The sequence below is a fragment of the Capricornis sumatraensis genome, chromosome 1 (assembly GCF_032405125.1).
Source record: "Capricornis sumatraensis isolate serow.1 chromosome 1, serow.2, whole genome shotgun sequence".
Classification (NCBI taxonomy): domain Eukaryota; kingdom Metazoa; phylum Chordata; class Mammalia; order Artiodactyla; family Bovidae; genus Capricornis; species Capricornis sumatraensis.
Window position 1 is genome coordinate 262622209 of NC_091069.1, and position 17923 is coordinate 262640131.

The window sequence follows — 17923 nt, forward strand, 5'->3', positions numbered from 1 at the left end:
GTTCAGTCACTAATTGAGCAATTAGGTAATTAGCCAGGAGTCAAACCAGGAGCATGTTATCAATATTTTAGAAAAGTAGGATTTATGGAGGAGTTCCCTTAATTTTTTTCTTGTTTACTTTCATTTGCTTATAACCAGGAGGAATGTCAGGGGCATATAATATTTAGCCAGTGATTTAGTTGGTGATTTCTCTCGAACTTGAAGATTTCCAGATAGCGTATATGGTTCAGAGTTTGCTACGTGAGTGTGTATTCCCTACCCCACAGGCTTGACGTGCATTTTGCTTAAGAATATCTTTTTATTTGTTAACCATGACTCACAACAGTCTATCTTAAAATGAGTAAATAGGTATGAAAGGATTCAAACCAAAGATTGTCACCCTGGAAGCATAATGAACATTTTATGAAATTATATATTTGCTACACGTTTCAGTTTATACAAACAGCTTTCCTGTCAAAATATGTACCAAACTGTGTCCTGTGGTCAAGCTGCTCGTGAACATGACTTCATTAAATGTGTCAGAGAGGCAAATGACTTAATAGGAATGATTGTCGGAAGGCAGGCCAGAGTGTGCCTGCATACTGCTCTTATCAGCAGACGCCTTCATCTGCTGCCTTGAGCTTTGCCCCAGATACTTGCTAGTCTCGATTTTTTCCCTGAGGGTTTGAGAAGCAAGGCTCTTGTTTTGACTAACCCATATTGTGGGGACATCGTCATCAGCGTTCTCCAAATTGTCGGTAAAGAAGGAATCCAAGTTGTGTGATTTCCTCTTGGTTGAGGACATCAAATGGCAGAACATAGACGGTGCCCCTTCTGAAGTTCAGGGTGACCAGTTTTGAATGCATGCATCTCTGCATGGATGGTGGCAAACAGCAAAGGAGGTGCAAATATTTATTTCAAAACTTTTTGTGTTAAGGACTCTTGTCAGTGTAAAGCATTTTATTTAGTGCCGAAAGCCACTGTTGAAGCTAAGTGTCAGTCAGGTTTTACAGGACAGAAAACAGATGCAGAATGGTTAAGTAACATGTGTGTGATCACACACACAGGCTCCTCTGTCCATGGAAATTTCCAGGCAAGAATACTGGAGTGGGTTGCCATGGGTTATATAGCAACCCAGATATATATATATCCTCTTCCAGGAGATCTTCCTGACCCAGGGATTGAACCCCACGTCTCCAGCATTGGCAGTCAGGTTCTTTACCACTAGCAAAGAAATAGCCAACATGTCCTCAACATGGACAAATGGAAAATATTGGCTCTCAACCCCAAGTTTTGTTTCATTCAATTACTTTTAAAGAGTCTTACCTTTAATCCATTTTTTAATCCTCTTTTTGTCTTTGCTGAAACATTCATCACAGTGATTTTAAGCCTCCAGTGTCTGAATAGCCAATGAGACTGTTTTCTTTATCTGTTATTTCTTTGGGGGTTTTGTTTTTTTCTTTTGAGGTCACTTTCCTTCCCCTACTATTTTTCAAACAGATGTCATGACTTTGCTTCAGTGTAGATATTGTTTATGAAAAAAGTAAAGTTGCTCAGTCATGTCCGATTCTTTGCAACCCCATGGACTGTAGCCCACCAGGCTCCTTCCTCCATCCATGGGATTTTCCAGGCAAGAATACTGGAGTAGGTTGCCATTTTCTTCTCCAGGGGATCTTCCTGACCCAGGAATCAAAGCCAGGTCTCCCACACTGCAGGCGGACTCTACCATCTGAGCCACCCTTGAAAAAAGCACTTGTATTATTTTCCTTCTAACAGGGTCATGTCTTCCTGGGACAGGCAGAGAGACCACCCAACAAACCACCTTCACCCTGTCTACAGCTCCTCCTAGGCTTTGTTAGGTTGATCTGCTTCAGTTTTGCCCCAACCCTGGTAGTACAGCTCTCACCCCTAAGACATGTTTTGGAATCTCTTCTAAAATCCCTGGGTGTTGCCCAGAGCTCCTCCTATTTGACACGCCCTTCCTGCAGCCTGCGCCTCCCCAAGCATCACGAGGGAACCGAATCCCCGGGCTCCTTGGAGACTGCCCCATGCCCCTAGGTGAGGAGCTGGCTGACCCCTGGGGGCCAGCACGGGAGGGGACCTCCTCCCCGGGAGTCACTCCTCAGATCCCGGGAGTGTGGGGACACATGGATTGCTCTCCTCCAGGAAGACCGCTCCTCTCTCTCCTACTCTCCGCCGCCCCACAGTGAAGCAATAGATTCCCTCAGAAAAACCCCTAGATAAACGTGACCCTCGGGCTTCCCTGGTGCCTCGGCTGGCAGAGAATCCGCCTGCAGTGCGGGAGACCTGGGTTCAATCCCTGGGGTGGGAAGTTCCCCTGGAGAAGGGAAAGGCTCCCCAGAGTGGATTGTGGCCTACATACTTAAGGACTTCCATTTTCTCAGGGGTCATAGCCCTTCAAGTCTGACCTGAGTTGGTTGTTCTCCGTTGCTTTTATACAGTTATTTTGTGTGTTTTGTCAAGCTTTATAATTATTTTTAGTTTGATATTAAGTATTTCACTACGGCTGAAACAAAAACGTATGCTTCTATACAGAGGACCCCCTCTGAGCTACATTTTTAACGGCAAATGGGAACAGGAGCTCTGAAATCTTTATTTTTTTATAGTTCCTCATCTTGTAAGACTCAAAGTTTACATTTACACTAAGATTCTGGTAGCTCAGTTGGTAAAGAATCCACCTGCAATGCAGGAGCCCACCTGCAATGCAGGAGATGTGGGTTCCATCCCTGGGTTGGGAAGATCCCCTGGAGGAGGGCATGGCAGCCCACTCCAGTGTTCCTGCCTGGGGGAACTCATGGAAGAGGAGCCAGGTGGGCTACTGTCCATGGAGTCGCAAAGAGTGCCACATGACTGAGTGAGAAAATCTCCAAGATCCTGGGTTGCTATGCCTTTTAAAGGCTAGGTAAATTTGGACCATACTTACCAATAATTTTATAATCCTGGGGAGATTAAAAATAGTCTAAAAATGGCCTAATAGACTAAAAATAGCCTTGTGCTATTTTTTAAATTGGGGTACAGTTGCTTTACAGCGTAGTATTAGTTCCTGCTCTAGGTATACGTTTATCCCCTCCTTCTGCCTCTTTCCCGTTGATGCATATATGTAGAATCTTGTGCCATTTCTAAGGATACTGTGACTTTGGCAGGCTGCAGGGCTTCTATTCTGATGATTACCTATGATGATGGCTGCAGCTGCTCTGGTGTGAGACCAAGGTGGACCCAGCCCCTCTCCTTAATCTCCACACCCACACAAGCAAAAATATCCAGTCACACAGAGTTTCCGGGGTGGGTTGAATCCTTTGTGAAAATTTGGTCTGGGGATTCTAGAAGGAGGACCATTTGCATCATGGAAATGCCAACAGTGTAGATATAACTTCACTCCAGCCTTGCTCTTAAAGCTCCTGTGGCCCCTCTGCCGTTCAGCCCTTTATTGCTGCTCTCCCCGCCTATCCTACCTTCAGCCTCTGCCTCCATCCCAAGACTCCCCACTGTGTCTGATACAACTTCACTCTCTCTTTGATTGGTTTGTGTCTTTCTGATCTTGTCTTCTGGATGTACCCTCTCTCACAAGTGCTTTCAACCATCTGGTGACAGCATTACCAGAATATCTGGATAAGGAGTGGACTGGTCATCAACCTGTTTTGAAATAAAAACAAAGAAAGCGTTTTAAGAGATGGTCGAAAGGTATGCAGGTCACAGTGAGCTATGAATCTAGAACTCTGATGAATTGTGTAACTTTAGAGTGGCAGCTCATCCAACTAATTAAAACGTATACAATATGTTCTGAGTTTGTGAAAAGGCAAGCTAGTACTTTCTGACCTCATGCTAATTACTCATTTTATGCACTCAGTGTATTTTCTATGTTTGCCCTTATTTATATCTCCTGATGACCCCAATAATGACATAGATTAATTCAGCTATTTCTGTCCATGGAGATTATGAGAAATTTGCTTCACAGCTTCTCATGGTAAACCCTATAAACCTGATTTTAGCACAGACTCATCTGTTGTTGGCTGTGAAATTAATTTGCCTTAACATTAGAATTTGGGGATAAATAATGACTGAAGAGCATCTAAAATAAATTTTCCAAAATTAGTAGAGCTGACACACAGAAGCTCAGATATTGACATGGTTGCATGTAGGTACCTTCTGGGTGTGAGCACGATGGCCTCTGACCTGCTGGTGTGGCTATGGAGCAACCAACGGCAATGCCTGTTTTACCTTACCAGGGCCTACTCGATGAAACTCATTTTTATTTTAGATTTTTTGGCTGTGCCGCAGGAAACACAGGGATCTTAGTTCTCCAACCAGGGGTCATACCCATGCCTGCAGTGGGAGCGTGGATTCCTAACCACCGGATTGCCAGGGAGGTCCTGAAATTTTTTGCCATTTTTTTAATTGAAGTATTGGAGAAGGCACTGGCGACCCACTCCAGTACTCTTGCCTGGAAAATCCCGTGGATGGAGGAGCCTGGTGGGCTGCAGTCCATGGGGTCGCGAAGAGTCAGACACCACTGAGCAGCTTCCCTTTCAGTTTTCACTTTCACGCATGGGAGAAGGAAATGGCAGCCCACTCCAGTGTTCTTGCCTGGAGAATCCCAGGGACGGGGGAGCCTGGTGGGCTGCCATCCTTGGGGTCGCACAGGGTCGGACACGACTGAAGCATCTTAGCAGCAGCAGTCATTGAAGTACAGCTGACTTACATGTTTCAGATGTACGACAATCCCAGCACCGCTGTGACTCAGTCCTACATGCGCGCGCGTTCTTTTCCAGGTTCTTCTCCAGCGTAGGGCGCCACGTGACACTGAGTGTGGCCGCCTGGCTCTGCAGCAGGGGCTTGCTGCTGGTTGACTTTATGTCTGGGACAGGGCGTGTGTTGGTCCCAGGCGCCTAGCTTCCCCCTCCCCGCCTTCCCCTTGGCCGCCCGAGTGTGCCTTCTGTCTCTGTGTGTGTCTCTGTTTTGTAAACACGCTCATTTTTTCAGCTTGCACACGTAAGCGATGTCGTATGATAACCTCCAGGCTCATCCATGCTGCTGCGAACGGCGTTACTTTGTTCATTTTTATGGCTGAGTGGCATTCCGGTGTTTATATGGACCGCATCTGTTTCATTCATTCATCTGTTGATGGACATTTAGGTTGCTCCCAAATCTTGGCTACTGTAAATAGTGTTGCTGTGAACACTGAGGTGGATGTATCTTTGTGAGTTAGAGTTTTCATCTTTTCCAGACACATGCTGAGGAGTGGGGTTGCTGGATCTTATGGTGACTCTAGGTTTAGTTTTTAAGGAGCCTTCTTTCTCTTCTCTGCCGTGGCTGCACCAGGTCTCAGCCGCACCAGCAGTGCAGGAGGGCTCCCTTTTCTCCACACCCTCTTTACCGCTTATTGATTGCAGTTTTTCGTGATGGTCGTTTTGATTGTTGTGAGATGATACCTCATTGTAGTTTTGATTTGCATTTCTCTAATAATCAGTGATATTGAGCCTCCTTTTGTGTGCCCATTGGCCATTGGTGTGTCTTCTTTGGAGACATGTTTGTTTAGGTCTTCTGACCATTTCTTTGATGGGAAGCTTATTACATTTTAAGTGTGTTGGTTACTCCATCTCCCCTCTCAGTTTTCCATTATTTCATATAATCTGATCAGCATAAAAAATAAAGTCTCCTCCTCCAGTCTTCCCCTTTCTCTAGTAACAGGAGAGAGAGTTCCCTGGGACCCTGAGGGTCAGCCGCCTCTGCGTGAAGGTCCTGGGAGTGCCACCTCCATGCCAGCACAAGGGGTTACCCCGAAGTTTCTTGAACAGAGACAAGGAAGCCTTGAGGCGCACCCACCTTCGGCAGTTCTTCTCCCTTTTGATGTCTTCCATGCTACGTGGGTAGTGTATGGTGGGCTGATTCATCACAATACTCCAGCCCCCTGAAAAATGCACTCTACACACCAAGCACCAGGCACCAACGGTGTAGCTACAAAACCGCACACTCATAACCTTGACTCCTGAGTGAAACGAGCACGTGTACAGACACAATTAATGGGAAGCTTCCCAGCATGATCACATGCATTAGGTGGCGCCTGTATGTTAAACATGATCGAATATAAACGTTTCACACTAACGAAGAGTCGGCTTGCTCTCACCCGCCTGTAGGCGGTGTACAGGAGGGGAGTTACAGGCTGAAACGCTTCTCCCTGACCGTGACCAACGAAAGGTGACGTAATGGTGCTCCCTGCATCTATCCTTTTTCTTTGAATTGAGTTATAATTAACAGACAATACTAAATTAAGATGTTCAGCATAGTGATTCAATATTTTTAGATCCTGCAAGATGATCACCACAGTAAACCATCCACCACCATACAAAGTCATTACAACATTATTGGCTGTGTGTCCGTAATGTAATGATATATCCCTGCAACTTATTTATTTTGTGGCCAGAAGTTTGGTTCTGTGTTTTGTTTTTTTTTTTCCCACGTAGCCGGAAGTGTTTACCTCTCAACCCCTCGCACCTGCTTTATTCCCCACCCAAACCCAAACCCTCTCCCCTCTGGAAACCACTGGTGCGTTTCTGTTTTATTCCGATTTGTTTTTTGATTTGTCTTTTAGATTCTACCTGTAAGTGAACTCAACGGAGCGTGTGTTCCTGCCTGACTTACTTCACATAGCGAAATACGCCCCAGGTTCACCCACGCTGCAGCAAGTGCTAGGGTTTTACCGTTTTTCTGGCTGAGTCATGCGCTGCCGTGCAGCGTGCCGCACCTTCTCCGTCCGCTCACGCATCGGTGGGCGCCTAGGCGGCTTCCGCGTCTCGGTTGTAGTAAGCAGCGGGGCAGCGATTCCAGGGGTGCGTGCATTTTTCCACGTCAGTGTCTCATTTTCTTCAGATAAATACTCAGAATCGTTGGATCATGCACAGCTGAGCACACACGTGTATTTCTAGCCTACTTTTTTTGAGGAGCTTCCATACTGTTTTCTTTAGCAGCTATTTTTACAGTTAATTTCCGCCAACAGCACCTGAGGGCTCCCTCTCTCCGCAGCCTCGCCAACACCTGTCCCTTATTGTCTTCTTTTATGATCGGCATTCTTACAGGTGTGAGCGGGTAGCTCATCTCCCCAGTGGTAGTTATTTGAGCGTCTCTTCAGGTGCCTGTCAGCCTTCTGCATGTCTTCTTTGGAAAACTGTGTTAGGTCTTCCGCCCATTTTTTGATTGGGATGTTTGGGGGTTTGATATTGAGTTATATGAATTTCTTCTATGTTTTTGTATCAACCCTTTCTTGGATATACAATTTACAAACACCTTCTCCCATTCAGTGGTTGCCTTTCTGTTTTGTTGATGGTCTCCTCCCCGCGTGAGAGCTTCTTAGTATGGCGCAGTCCCATTCGTTTACTTTCGCTTTTGTTTCCTTTGCCTGAGGAGACACATCCAAAAAGAACACTGCTCAGATCAGTGTCAAAGAAGCTCCCGCATGTTTCCTTCCAAGAGTTTCAGGTCCTACATGTAAATCTTTCGTCCATTCTTGTGTAAGGTACAAAAAAGTGATCCGATTTCATTCTTCTGCTTGTAGCTGTCCGCTTTGCCCAATACCGTTTTTTGAGGAGACCTTTTCCCTGCTGAATGGCCCTTCCTCCTTTGTCATAGATTAATTGACCATGTAGTGTGGGCAGACCTCTGGCTCTCCATTCCGTCCATTGAGCCTTATGTCCGCTTCCGTGCCAGTACGTGCTCTTCGATTTCTAGGTCCGTAGCATAATTTCAGGTCTGGGAGCGTGATTATCTTCAGCTTTGTTCCTCTTTATCAAAATTGCTTTGGTAATTTGAGACTTTTTATGGTTCCAAAAAAATTTGAGGATGTTTTCATTCTAGTTTTGTGGAAAATGCCATTGATATTCTGATAGGGATTGCATTGAATCTGCAGATTGCTTTATGTAGGGTGACCATTTTAGTGATATTGATTCTTCCAGTCCATGTTGTTGGTGTTGTTTAGTTGCTAAGTCGTGTCTGACTGTTTTGCAACCCCATGGACTGTAGCCCACCAGGCTCCTCTGTCAGAGATCTTCCAGGCAAGAGTACTGGAGTGGGTTGCCATTTCCTTCTCCAGGAGATCTTCCCAACCCAGGGATCAAGCCTGCGTCTCCTGCACTGCTGGGTGGATTCTTTACCGCTGAGCTGGCAGGGAAGCCCCCATCAATGCTTGAGCACAATATAATTTTCCGCTTGTTCATGTCATCTTTCTTTCCTCAATGTCTTGCAGTTTTCAGAATACAAGTCTTTTACCTCCTTGGTTAAATTTATCCCTAAGTATTTTGCTCTCTTGGTTGCAGGTATAAATGGGATTATTTCCTTTATTTCTCTTTCTGATAGTTTGTTATTAGTGTACAGAAATGCAATAGATTTCTGTATATTAATTTTGTATCTTGCTACTTTACTTATTTATTAGTTCTAACAGCTTGGTGGGGGGACAGTTCTATATATAGTACATGCTACCTAGAAATGGTGACAGTTATACTTCTTCTTTTCCTACTGTTCATGGGGTACTGAAGTGGCTTGCCATTCCCTTCTCCAGTGGACCACATTCTGTCAGGCCTCTCCACCATGACCCGCCCATCTTGGGTTGCCCCACAGGCATGGCTTGGTTTCATTGAGTTAGACAAGGTCCTAGTGTGATTAGATTGACTAGTTTTCTGTGAGTATGGTTTCAGTGTGTCTGCCCTCTGATGCCCTCTTGCAACACTTACCATCTTACTTGGGTTTCTCTTACCTTGGCGTGAGGTATCTCTTCATGGCTGCTCCAGCAAAGCACAGCCGCTGCTCCTTACCTTGGACAAGGGGTATCTCTTTACCACCACCGTTCCTGACCTTCACCGTGGGATAGCTCCTCTAGGCCCTCCTGCGCCTGTGCAGCAGCAATACGTGAATCGTGAACTCCCTGATGTTCAAGCTGGTTTTAGAAAAGGCAGAGGAACCAGAGATCAATTGCCAACAAATGCTGGATCATGGGAAAAGCAAGAGAGTTCCAGAAAAACATCTATTTCTGGTTTATTGACTATGCCAAAGCCTTTGACTGTGTGGATCACAAGAAACTGTGGAAAATTCTGAAAGAGATGGGAATACCAGACCATCTAACCTGCCTCTTGAGGAATCTGTATGCAGATCAGGAAGCAACAGTTAGAACTGGACATGGAACAACACACTGGTTCCAAACAGGAAAAGGAGTGTGTCAAGGCTGTATATTGTCACCCTGCTTATTTAACTTATATTCAGAGTACATCATGAGACATGCTGGGCTGGAAGAAACACAAGCTGGAATCAAGATTGCCAGGAGAAATATCAATAACCTCAGATATGCAGAGGGCACCACCCTTATGGCATAAAGTGAAGAGGAACTAAAAAGCCTCTTGATGAAAGTGAAAGAGGAGAGTGACAAAGTTGGCTTCAAGCTCAACATTCAGAAAATGAAGATCATGGCCTGTGGTCCCATCACTTCATGGGAAATAGATGGGGAAACAGTGGAAACAGTGTCCGACTTTATTTTTGGGGGCTCCAAAATCACTGCAGATGGTGATTGCAGCCATGAAATTAAAAGACGCTTACTCCTTGGAAGAAAAGTTATGACCAACCTAGATAGTATATTCAAAAGCAGAGACATTACTTTGCCGACTAAGGTCTGTCTAGTCAAGGCTATGGTTTTTCCTGTGGCCATTTATGGATGTGAGAGTTGGACTGTGCAGAAGGCTGAGCACCGAAGAACTGATGCGTTTGAACTGTGGTGTTGGAGAAGACTCTTGAGAGTCCTTTGGACTGCAAGGAGATCCAACCTGTCCATTCTGAAGGAGATGACCCTTGGGATTTCTTTGGAAGGAATGATGCTAAAGCTGAAAGTCCAGTACTTTGGCCACCTCATGCAAAGAATTGACTCATTGGAAAAGACTCTGATGCTGGGAGAGATTGGGGGCAGGAGGAGAAGGGGACAACTGAGGATGAGATGGCTGGATGGCATCACGGACTCAATGGACATGGGTCTGCGTGAACTCCGGGAGATGGTGATGGACAGGGAGGCCTGGTGTGCTGCGATTCATGGGGTTGCAAAGAGTCGGACACGACTGAGCAACTGAACTGAACTGATACTTCTTCTTTAATTTGGCTGACTTTTTTTTCTTATCTGATTGCCATAACTAGGACTTCGAATACTATGTGAAATAAATGGGACAAGAGTGGGCATTCTTGTCTTGTCCTTCAGTTTAGAAGGAAACCTCTCAGCTTTTCACCAGAGTGTGGTGTAAGCTGTGGATCCGTCCTGCATGGACTTCATGACGTTGAGAGTCGTGCATGCTAAGTCGCTTCAGTTGTGTGACTCTGCAACCCCATGGACTGTAGCCCACCAGGCTCCTTTGTCTATGCAATCCTCCAGGCAAGGATAGTGGAGTGGGGTGCCCTGCCCTCCTCCAGGGCTTCTTCCCAACCCAGGGATGGAACTCACATTTCTTACGTCTCCTACATTGGCAGGGGGGTTCTTTACCACTACCGCCACCTGGGAAGCTCACATTCCCTAATGTGTTTATTATTTGTAGAGTTTTTATCCTAAATGCATGTAGAATTTTTTTCTGTATCTTGAAGAAGTGGCATTGTGGAATGTGGGAGCGCCCCCGTGTAGACTCCTTGCCCTTATCCTTATCTCTACTCTTAAACCCTTACCAGCCTCTTTCCTCAAGTCTGTGGGAGAAACCCTTTCAAAATATAAATTGGATCATGTCATTCAGTTGCTTAAAGTATTTCAGTGGGCCCTCACAAACTGTTAGTAAAATCCAGACTTCTTACCGTGACTTTCAAGATCCTCTGCCTTCCGACTCCCGCCTGTCTTTCAAGCTCATCTCCTGCTCCTGATGCCCTCTTGTGTCCAGCACTCCATCCGTACCTTGTGCAAGTTTTATGTGTTTCATTTCTGGCGGTGCTGGGTCTCTGTCGCCGTGCAGGCTTTTCTGCGGGGAGCGGAGCTATGCTCCGGTTGTGGACACGTTCTGGTGGCCGCTTCTCTTGTTGCAAAGCACAGACTAGGGCGTGCGGGCACTGAGCCCTGGGGCACAGGCTCAGTAGTTGCCGTGATACAGGCTCGGTGGCTCCACGGCACGTGGGGTCTTCCCAGATCAGGGATCAAACCCGTGCCTCCTGCCTGGCAGGTGGGCTCCTTGCCACTGAGCCGCCAGGGAATCCCCACGTCCGATGTCATCTCATGTCCAGCATCCCACTGCAACAGACTGGCTTGCTCTCTTTCCTTGCATGTGCCGGGTTTCCAGTGCCTCTCATGCCTCAAGGCTTTTGCATGACTGGTTTTCCTTTATGCACAGTCGCTCCTCTGGCCTTACCTGACCGTCTGCCCTGGAGCTGGCCTCTCCCAGTTATCCTGTCACTTCACTTTATTTATCTTTTCCAAAGCCTTTAACAAGATCTGTTAATTGATATGTATATTTTCTTGTTCATTGTCAGTTTCTCCTGCCAGAATGTCTATGAAGGCTTTGTCTTGTTCCAATGATATCTTCAGTGCCTAAATCAGAGCATAATGCAAAATCAACTTTTAATATATATTTAATACCTGAAAGGGTAATTGTCAGATATTTAGTTTCAAACCTGGAACCTATGTGAAATGAACTGATAAAATGAATATATTTTGGAAGACAGCAGCCTATTACAGCCAATAAATGAAGATATGGAAATTTAGAATTACGTATCTTAGAAGTAACAAAACCAAAGACAGTACCAGTAGTAGGATTTGAAAGAACTGCTAAATTGCAAAACAGATTTTTTTTCACTTCCCCATAGTTCAAGACAAGAGGTTTTCAAAAGACATAGGAGAATAATAGGAAAAAAAAAAAGTGATAGGGGAAAAAAAACAACCCTCTTGCTGCATCAGTTCAGTTCAGTCGCTCAGTCACATCCAACTCTGTGACCCCATGAATCGCAGCACGCCAGGCCTCCCTGTTCATCACCATATCCCGGAGTTCACTCAGACTCATGGCCATTGAGTCCATGATGCCATCCAGTCATCTCATCCTCTGTCGTCCCCTTCTCCTCTTGCCCCCAATCCCTCCCAGCATCAGAGGCTTTTCCAATGAGTCAACTCTTCCCATGAGGTGGCCAAAGTACTGGACTTTCAGCTTTAGCATCATTCCTTCCAAAGAAATCCCAGGGTTGATCTCCTTCAGAATGGACTAGTTGGATCTCCTTGCAGTCCAAGGGACTCTCAAGAGTCTTCTCCAACACCACAGATCAAAAGCATCAATTCTTCAGTGCTCAGCCTTCTTCACAGTCCAACTCTCACATCCATACATGACCACAGGAAAAACCATAGCCTTGACTAGATGGACCTTAGTTGGCCAAGTAACGTCTCTGCTTTTGAATATACTATCTAGGTTGGTCATAACTTTTCTTCCAAGGAGTAAGCGTCTTTTAATTTCATGGCTGCAATCACCATCTGCAGTGATTTTGGAGCCCCCAAAAATAAAGTCGGACACTGTTTCCACTGTTTCCCCATCTATTTCCCATGAAGTGATGGGACCACAGGCCATGATCTTCATTTGCTGAATGCTGAGCTTTAAGCCAACTTTGTCACTCTCCACTTTCACTTTCATCAAGAGGCTTTTTAGCTCCTCTTCACTTTCTGCCATAAGGGTGGTGTCATCTGCATATCTGAGGTTATTCATATTTCTCCCGGCAATCTTGATTCCAGCTTGTATTTCTTCCAGTCCAGTGTTTCTCATGATGCACTCTGCATATAAGTTAAATAAGCAAGGTGACAATATACAGCCTTGACGCACTCCTTTTCCTATTTGGAACCAGTGTGTTGTTCCATGTCCAGTTCTAACTGTTGCTTCCTGACCTGCATACAGATTTCTCAACAGGCAGGTCAGGTGGTCTGGTATTCCCATCTCTTTCAGAATTTTCCAGTTTCTTGTGATCCACACAGTCAAAGGCTTTGGCATAGTCAATAAAGCAGAAATTGATGTTTTTCTGGAACTCTCTTGCTTTTTCCATGATCCAGCAGATGTTGGCAATTTGATCTCTGGCTCCTCTGTCTTTTCTAAAACCAGCTTGAACATCAGGGAGTTCACGGTTCACGTGTTGCTGAAGCCTGGCTTGGAGAATTTTGAGCATTACTTTACTAGCATGTGAGATGAATACAATTGTGCGGTAGTTTGAGCATTCTTTGGCATTGCCTTTCTTTGGAACTGGAATGAAAACTGACCTTTTCCAGTCCTGTGGCCACTGCTTAGTTTTCCAAATTTGCTGGCATATTGAGTGCAGCACTTTCACAGCATCATCTTTCAGGATTTGAAACAGCTCAAGTGGAATTCCATCACCTCCACTAGCTTTGTTGGTAGTGATGTTTTCTAAGGCCCACTTGAGTTCCTTTCCAAGATGTCTGGCTCTAGATTAGTGATCACATCATCGTGATTATCTGGGTCATGAAGATCTTTTTTGTACAGTTCTTCCATGTATTCTTGCCACCTCTTCTTAATATCTTCTGCTTATGTTAGGTCCATACCATTTCTGTCCTTTATCGACCCCATCTTTGCATGAAATGTTCCCTTGGTAGCTCTAATATTCTTGAAGAGATCTCTAGTCTTTCCCATTCTGTTGTTTTCCTCTATTTCTTTGCATTGATTGCTGAAGAAGGCTTTCTTATCTCTTCTTGCTATTCTTTGGAACTCTGCATTCAGATGCTTATATCTTTCCTTTTCTCCTTTGCTTTTTGCCTCTCTTCTTTTCACAGCTATTTGTAAGGCCTCCCCAGACAGCCATTTTGCTTTTTTGCATTTCTTTTCCATGGGGATGGTCTCGATCCCTGTCTCCTGTACAATGTCACGAACCTCCGTCCATAGTTCATCAGGCACTCTATCTATCAGATCTAGACCCTTAAATCTATTTCTCACTTCCACTGTATAATCATAAGGGATTTGATTTAGTCTAGCTGTTTTCCCTACTTTCTTCAATTTAAGTCTGAATTTGGTAATAAGGAGTTCATGATCTGAGCCACAGTCAGCTCCTGGTCTTGTTTTTGTTGACTCTATAGAGCTTCTCCATCTTCGGCTGCAAAGAATATAATCAATCTGATTTTGGTGTTGACCATCTGGTGATGTCCATGTGTAGAGTCTTCTCTTGTGTTGTTGGAAGAGGGTGTTTGCTATGACCAGTGCATTTTCTTGGCAAAACTCTATTAGTCTTTGCCCTACTTCATTCCTCATTCCAAGGCCAAATTTGCCTGTTACTCCAGGTGTTTCTTGACTTCCTCCTTTTGCATTCCAGTCCCCTATAATGAAAAGGACATCTTTTTTGGGTGTTAGTTCTGCATAGGTAATGTAATTCCTCCAGGTGGTTTGGTATGCTAGGTTGTATTAAGATGAAAAAAAAAATCTGTCTTCAAATCTAAGCTAACACACATATTTTCTGTAGAAACAGATTAACTATGACAACACTAATACCTTCAGTAGAGAATCAATACTGTTAAGCGTAAAATCATTCTTAACTGTTATTCACCTCACTTTTATTGCCCAGAGCATGAGGCCACGAGTTTTTTGGATGAGACAAACGTGTGGGGAACTCCAGAGGCTAGTAGAGCATCTTATCTGTGGTTATAAAACATTTGATCAGAATGTAATGCATCTCTGTTGCCCTTAGTGGTAAACTGAGGCATAAGGTCTGTAATATATACGATGGTCAAGCATTCCTCATATTTCTTAATCAGAATTAGCCTCAATGACACCAAAATTTGACTTTATATTTCTATTTGGGTATGGACCCGTGTCTTTAATATGCAAAGGTGAATCTTTATTTTGAGTTTTATGTTTTCAGAAGGCAGCCCTATCTCAGATGCAAATATCCTTGGCAAAAGCCTCTAATTCCTGGGCACTGAGTTGTGCCCACTTGGATCTCCTGGCACTAGACAGTCTCTTCTGTAATTAAGCTGTACTCTATCCATGAAGTTCAACTCCTTACTTTTTCCCTGAGATAAAAGACAAGCCTGAATGGGTCTCAAGTGAAGTCTGTGATTTGCCAATATCTCTGGCTTCCTATATTACAATTTATTTCAAGATTAAACTGAAAAGAGAGTTATTTCCAAAGGAGGGACTCGGTTTAAATTTAGTCCCCATTTCAGTCTGAAATAAGATGGGGCTGCTTGGAAGCAATTTTCCTGAAAAAGATGTACTGGATAGTAATAATTTTAAAAATCGTATCTGACAGCCCACATGCTTAGCTCTCCAAGGGTAGCCTGGGTGTAGGTAGACTGCTAGCACAGTCTCACGAAATAAGAGAACATAAATAATTCCGCACCTTTCTGAGATTATTGTTCTTAGAAAACCGCACACTGAGGGACTCACATGGCATTTCACCATGTCAGCGCTTCTTGTCATCCCAGCCTGAACAAGAATCTTGCCGGCTGTGTATTTCCTCCCTTAGGGAGCAAAACCCTTCCTGGAAGTGTCTTGCGGTAAACTGGTACCTGCCCTACATTTTTATGATGCTTGTGACAGCGTCAGATATGCTGGGGAAAGCTCAGCACATAATGGTCTGGAAATTTTACGTGCATCCTGTGTGTATTTTGTTTTCTAAAACACACAAGTGTTTTCCAGTGAATTCAGAAGGTGTGGCAAACTCTTTGTATTTAGTTGCATTGAGCAACATGAGCTGTATGCAACAAATTCTGATCAATTCTCTTTTCATTTTTATTCTGTTAAAAGTATTTTCTAATTTTCCTTATTATGGCTTCTCAGATATACAATCGTCATTTAAAAGTGGAAATTTAATTTCCAAATACATGGAGTTTGGGGCTTTTTAAGTGTCTTTGATATTAATTTCTCATTTAAATGCTTTCTTCTTTGCAATCACCTTCCATGTTTCCTCAGTATTTTAACTTGATTGAGACTGTCAATGGCTAAGTCTAAGATCTCTTTTGGTAAAGAGACTGCACTTCAAAATATGTGGGTTATTTTAAATTATCTTTTGATGTTGATTTCTGACATGATTCCACAGTGACAAGAGAACAGACTCTGCATGATTTCAATACCTTAGGACCATGAAATTTTTGCACCTTGTTTTATGTCCCTGGATATGTTCCAGTACCTCCTGGTTTATAGTCTATGGGAACGTGAATAGAATTTGTACCCTGCTGCTGTGTGAAAATTGTGTAAGTCTTAATTATGTTGAATTGGTTCATAGTGCCTTTCAGGCCTACTGCAGCCTTTTACTTTTCTGTTTACTCATTCTATTAGTTTTTGACACTTGGATATTGACACTCCAACTAAAAATCTTAATTTGTCTACTTAAAAAATAACTATAATATATAGTGGAACTATATGTAACTTTGTTCTTATTTTCCAAGTCTCCTATAAATGTGTTATCATACTTTCATAATGTCCAAAAGAAAAAAAGAAGGTGTGGCCAGCACAGTGCCTTGAAGGAAGGGACGGTGTCTCAGTCCGAGTCCTCGGGGCCTGGCACGGCCGTCTGGCTCGTGGCACTGAGTGAACGCAGCTGCTGCTGAATTTCTTACGTGTGGCGGCCCACCCTGCTTGCTCAGGCTGCAGCAAGGTCACCCTAGCATCCTATCCGCTTCTTATCGGTTGCTGTGCTAATGGCTTCACGCCCTCCACGATGGTCAGTCTTGTATCAGTAGCACCCAACAGTTTTTGACCAAATCATTCACAATGTTTTCTTTTATATGGAAAATGTACAATAGGAATAAAAAGTTGATCTTAAGGAGGACTGGACTCCCCAGAACTCTAGGTTCACACTCCCCTCTAGCCCTGAAGCTCTGTTTCTTCTGCTTGGGCTCTAGCCTCAAAGAGATGATGGCTTTATAACCTCCAAAATCTGTAAAGCAAAAGAAAGAGGTTAGCATCAGTTCAGTCAGTTCAATCACTAGTTGTATCCAACTCTTTGCAACCCCATGGACTGCAGCATGCCAGGCTTCCCTGTCCATCACCAACTCCTGGAGCTCACTCAAATTCTTGTCCATCGAGTCGGTGATACTATCCAACCATCTCATCCTCTGTTGTCCCCTTCTCCTCTTGCCCCCAATCCCTCCCAGCATCAGGGTCTTTTCCAATGAGTTGGCTCTTCACATCAGGTGGCCAGAGTATTGGAGTTTCAGCTTTACCATCAGTCTTTCCAATGAATATTTAGGACTGATTTCCTTTAGTATTGACTGGATCTGCTTGCAGTCCAAGGGACTGTCAAGAGTCTTCTCCAACACCACAGTTCAAAAGCATCAATTCTTTGGTGCTCAGCTTTCTTTACAGTCCAACTCTCACATCCATACATGACTATTGGAAAAACCATAGCTTTGACTAGACAGATCTTTGTCGACAAAGTAATGTCTCTGCTTTTTAGTATGCTGTCAAGGTTGATCATAACTTTTCTTCCAAGCAGTAAGCCTCTTTTAATTTCATGGCTGCAGTCACCATCTGCAGGGATGTTGGAGCCCCCAAAAATAAAGTCTGTCACTGCTTCCACTGTTTCCCCATCTATTTCCCATGAAGTGATGGGATCGAATGCCATGATCTTTGTTTTCTGAATGTTGAGCTTTAAGCCAACTTTTTCATTCTCCTCTTTCACTTTCATCAAGAGGCTCTTTAGTTCCTCTTCACTTTCTGCCATAAGGGTGGTGTCATCTACATATCTGAGCTTATTGATATTTCTCCCAGCAATCTTGATTCCAGCTTGTGCTTCATCCATCCCAGTGTTTCTCATGATATACTCTGCATAAAAGTTAAATAAGCAGGGTGACAATATACAGCCTTGAAGTACTCCTTTCCCAAATTGGAACCAGTCTGTTGTTCCATTGGAGAAGGCAATGGCAACCCACTCCAGTACTCTTGCCTGGAAAGTCCATGGATGGAGGAGCCTGGTAGGCTGCAGTCCATGGGGTCACGAAGAGTTGGACACA

General features: G+C 44.2%; 1 protein-coding gene across 1 annotated transcript in view; it reads left to right on the plus strand.

Annotated features, from left to right (window-relative positions):
* The window catches only part of KCNH8 (potassium voltage-gated channel subfamily H member 8), a 471946-nt gene that overhangs the window by 379995 nt on the left and 74028 nt on the right, over positions 1-17923 (plus strand). The gene's annotated exons all lie outside the window — the stretch shown is intronic.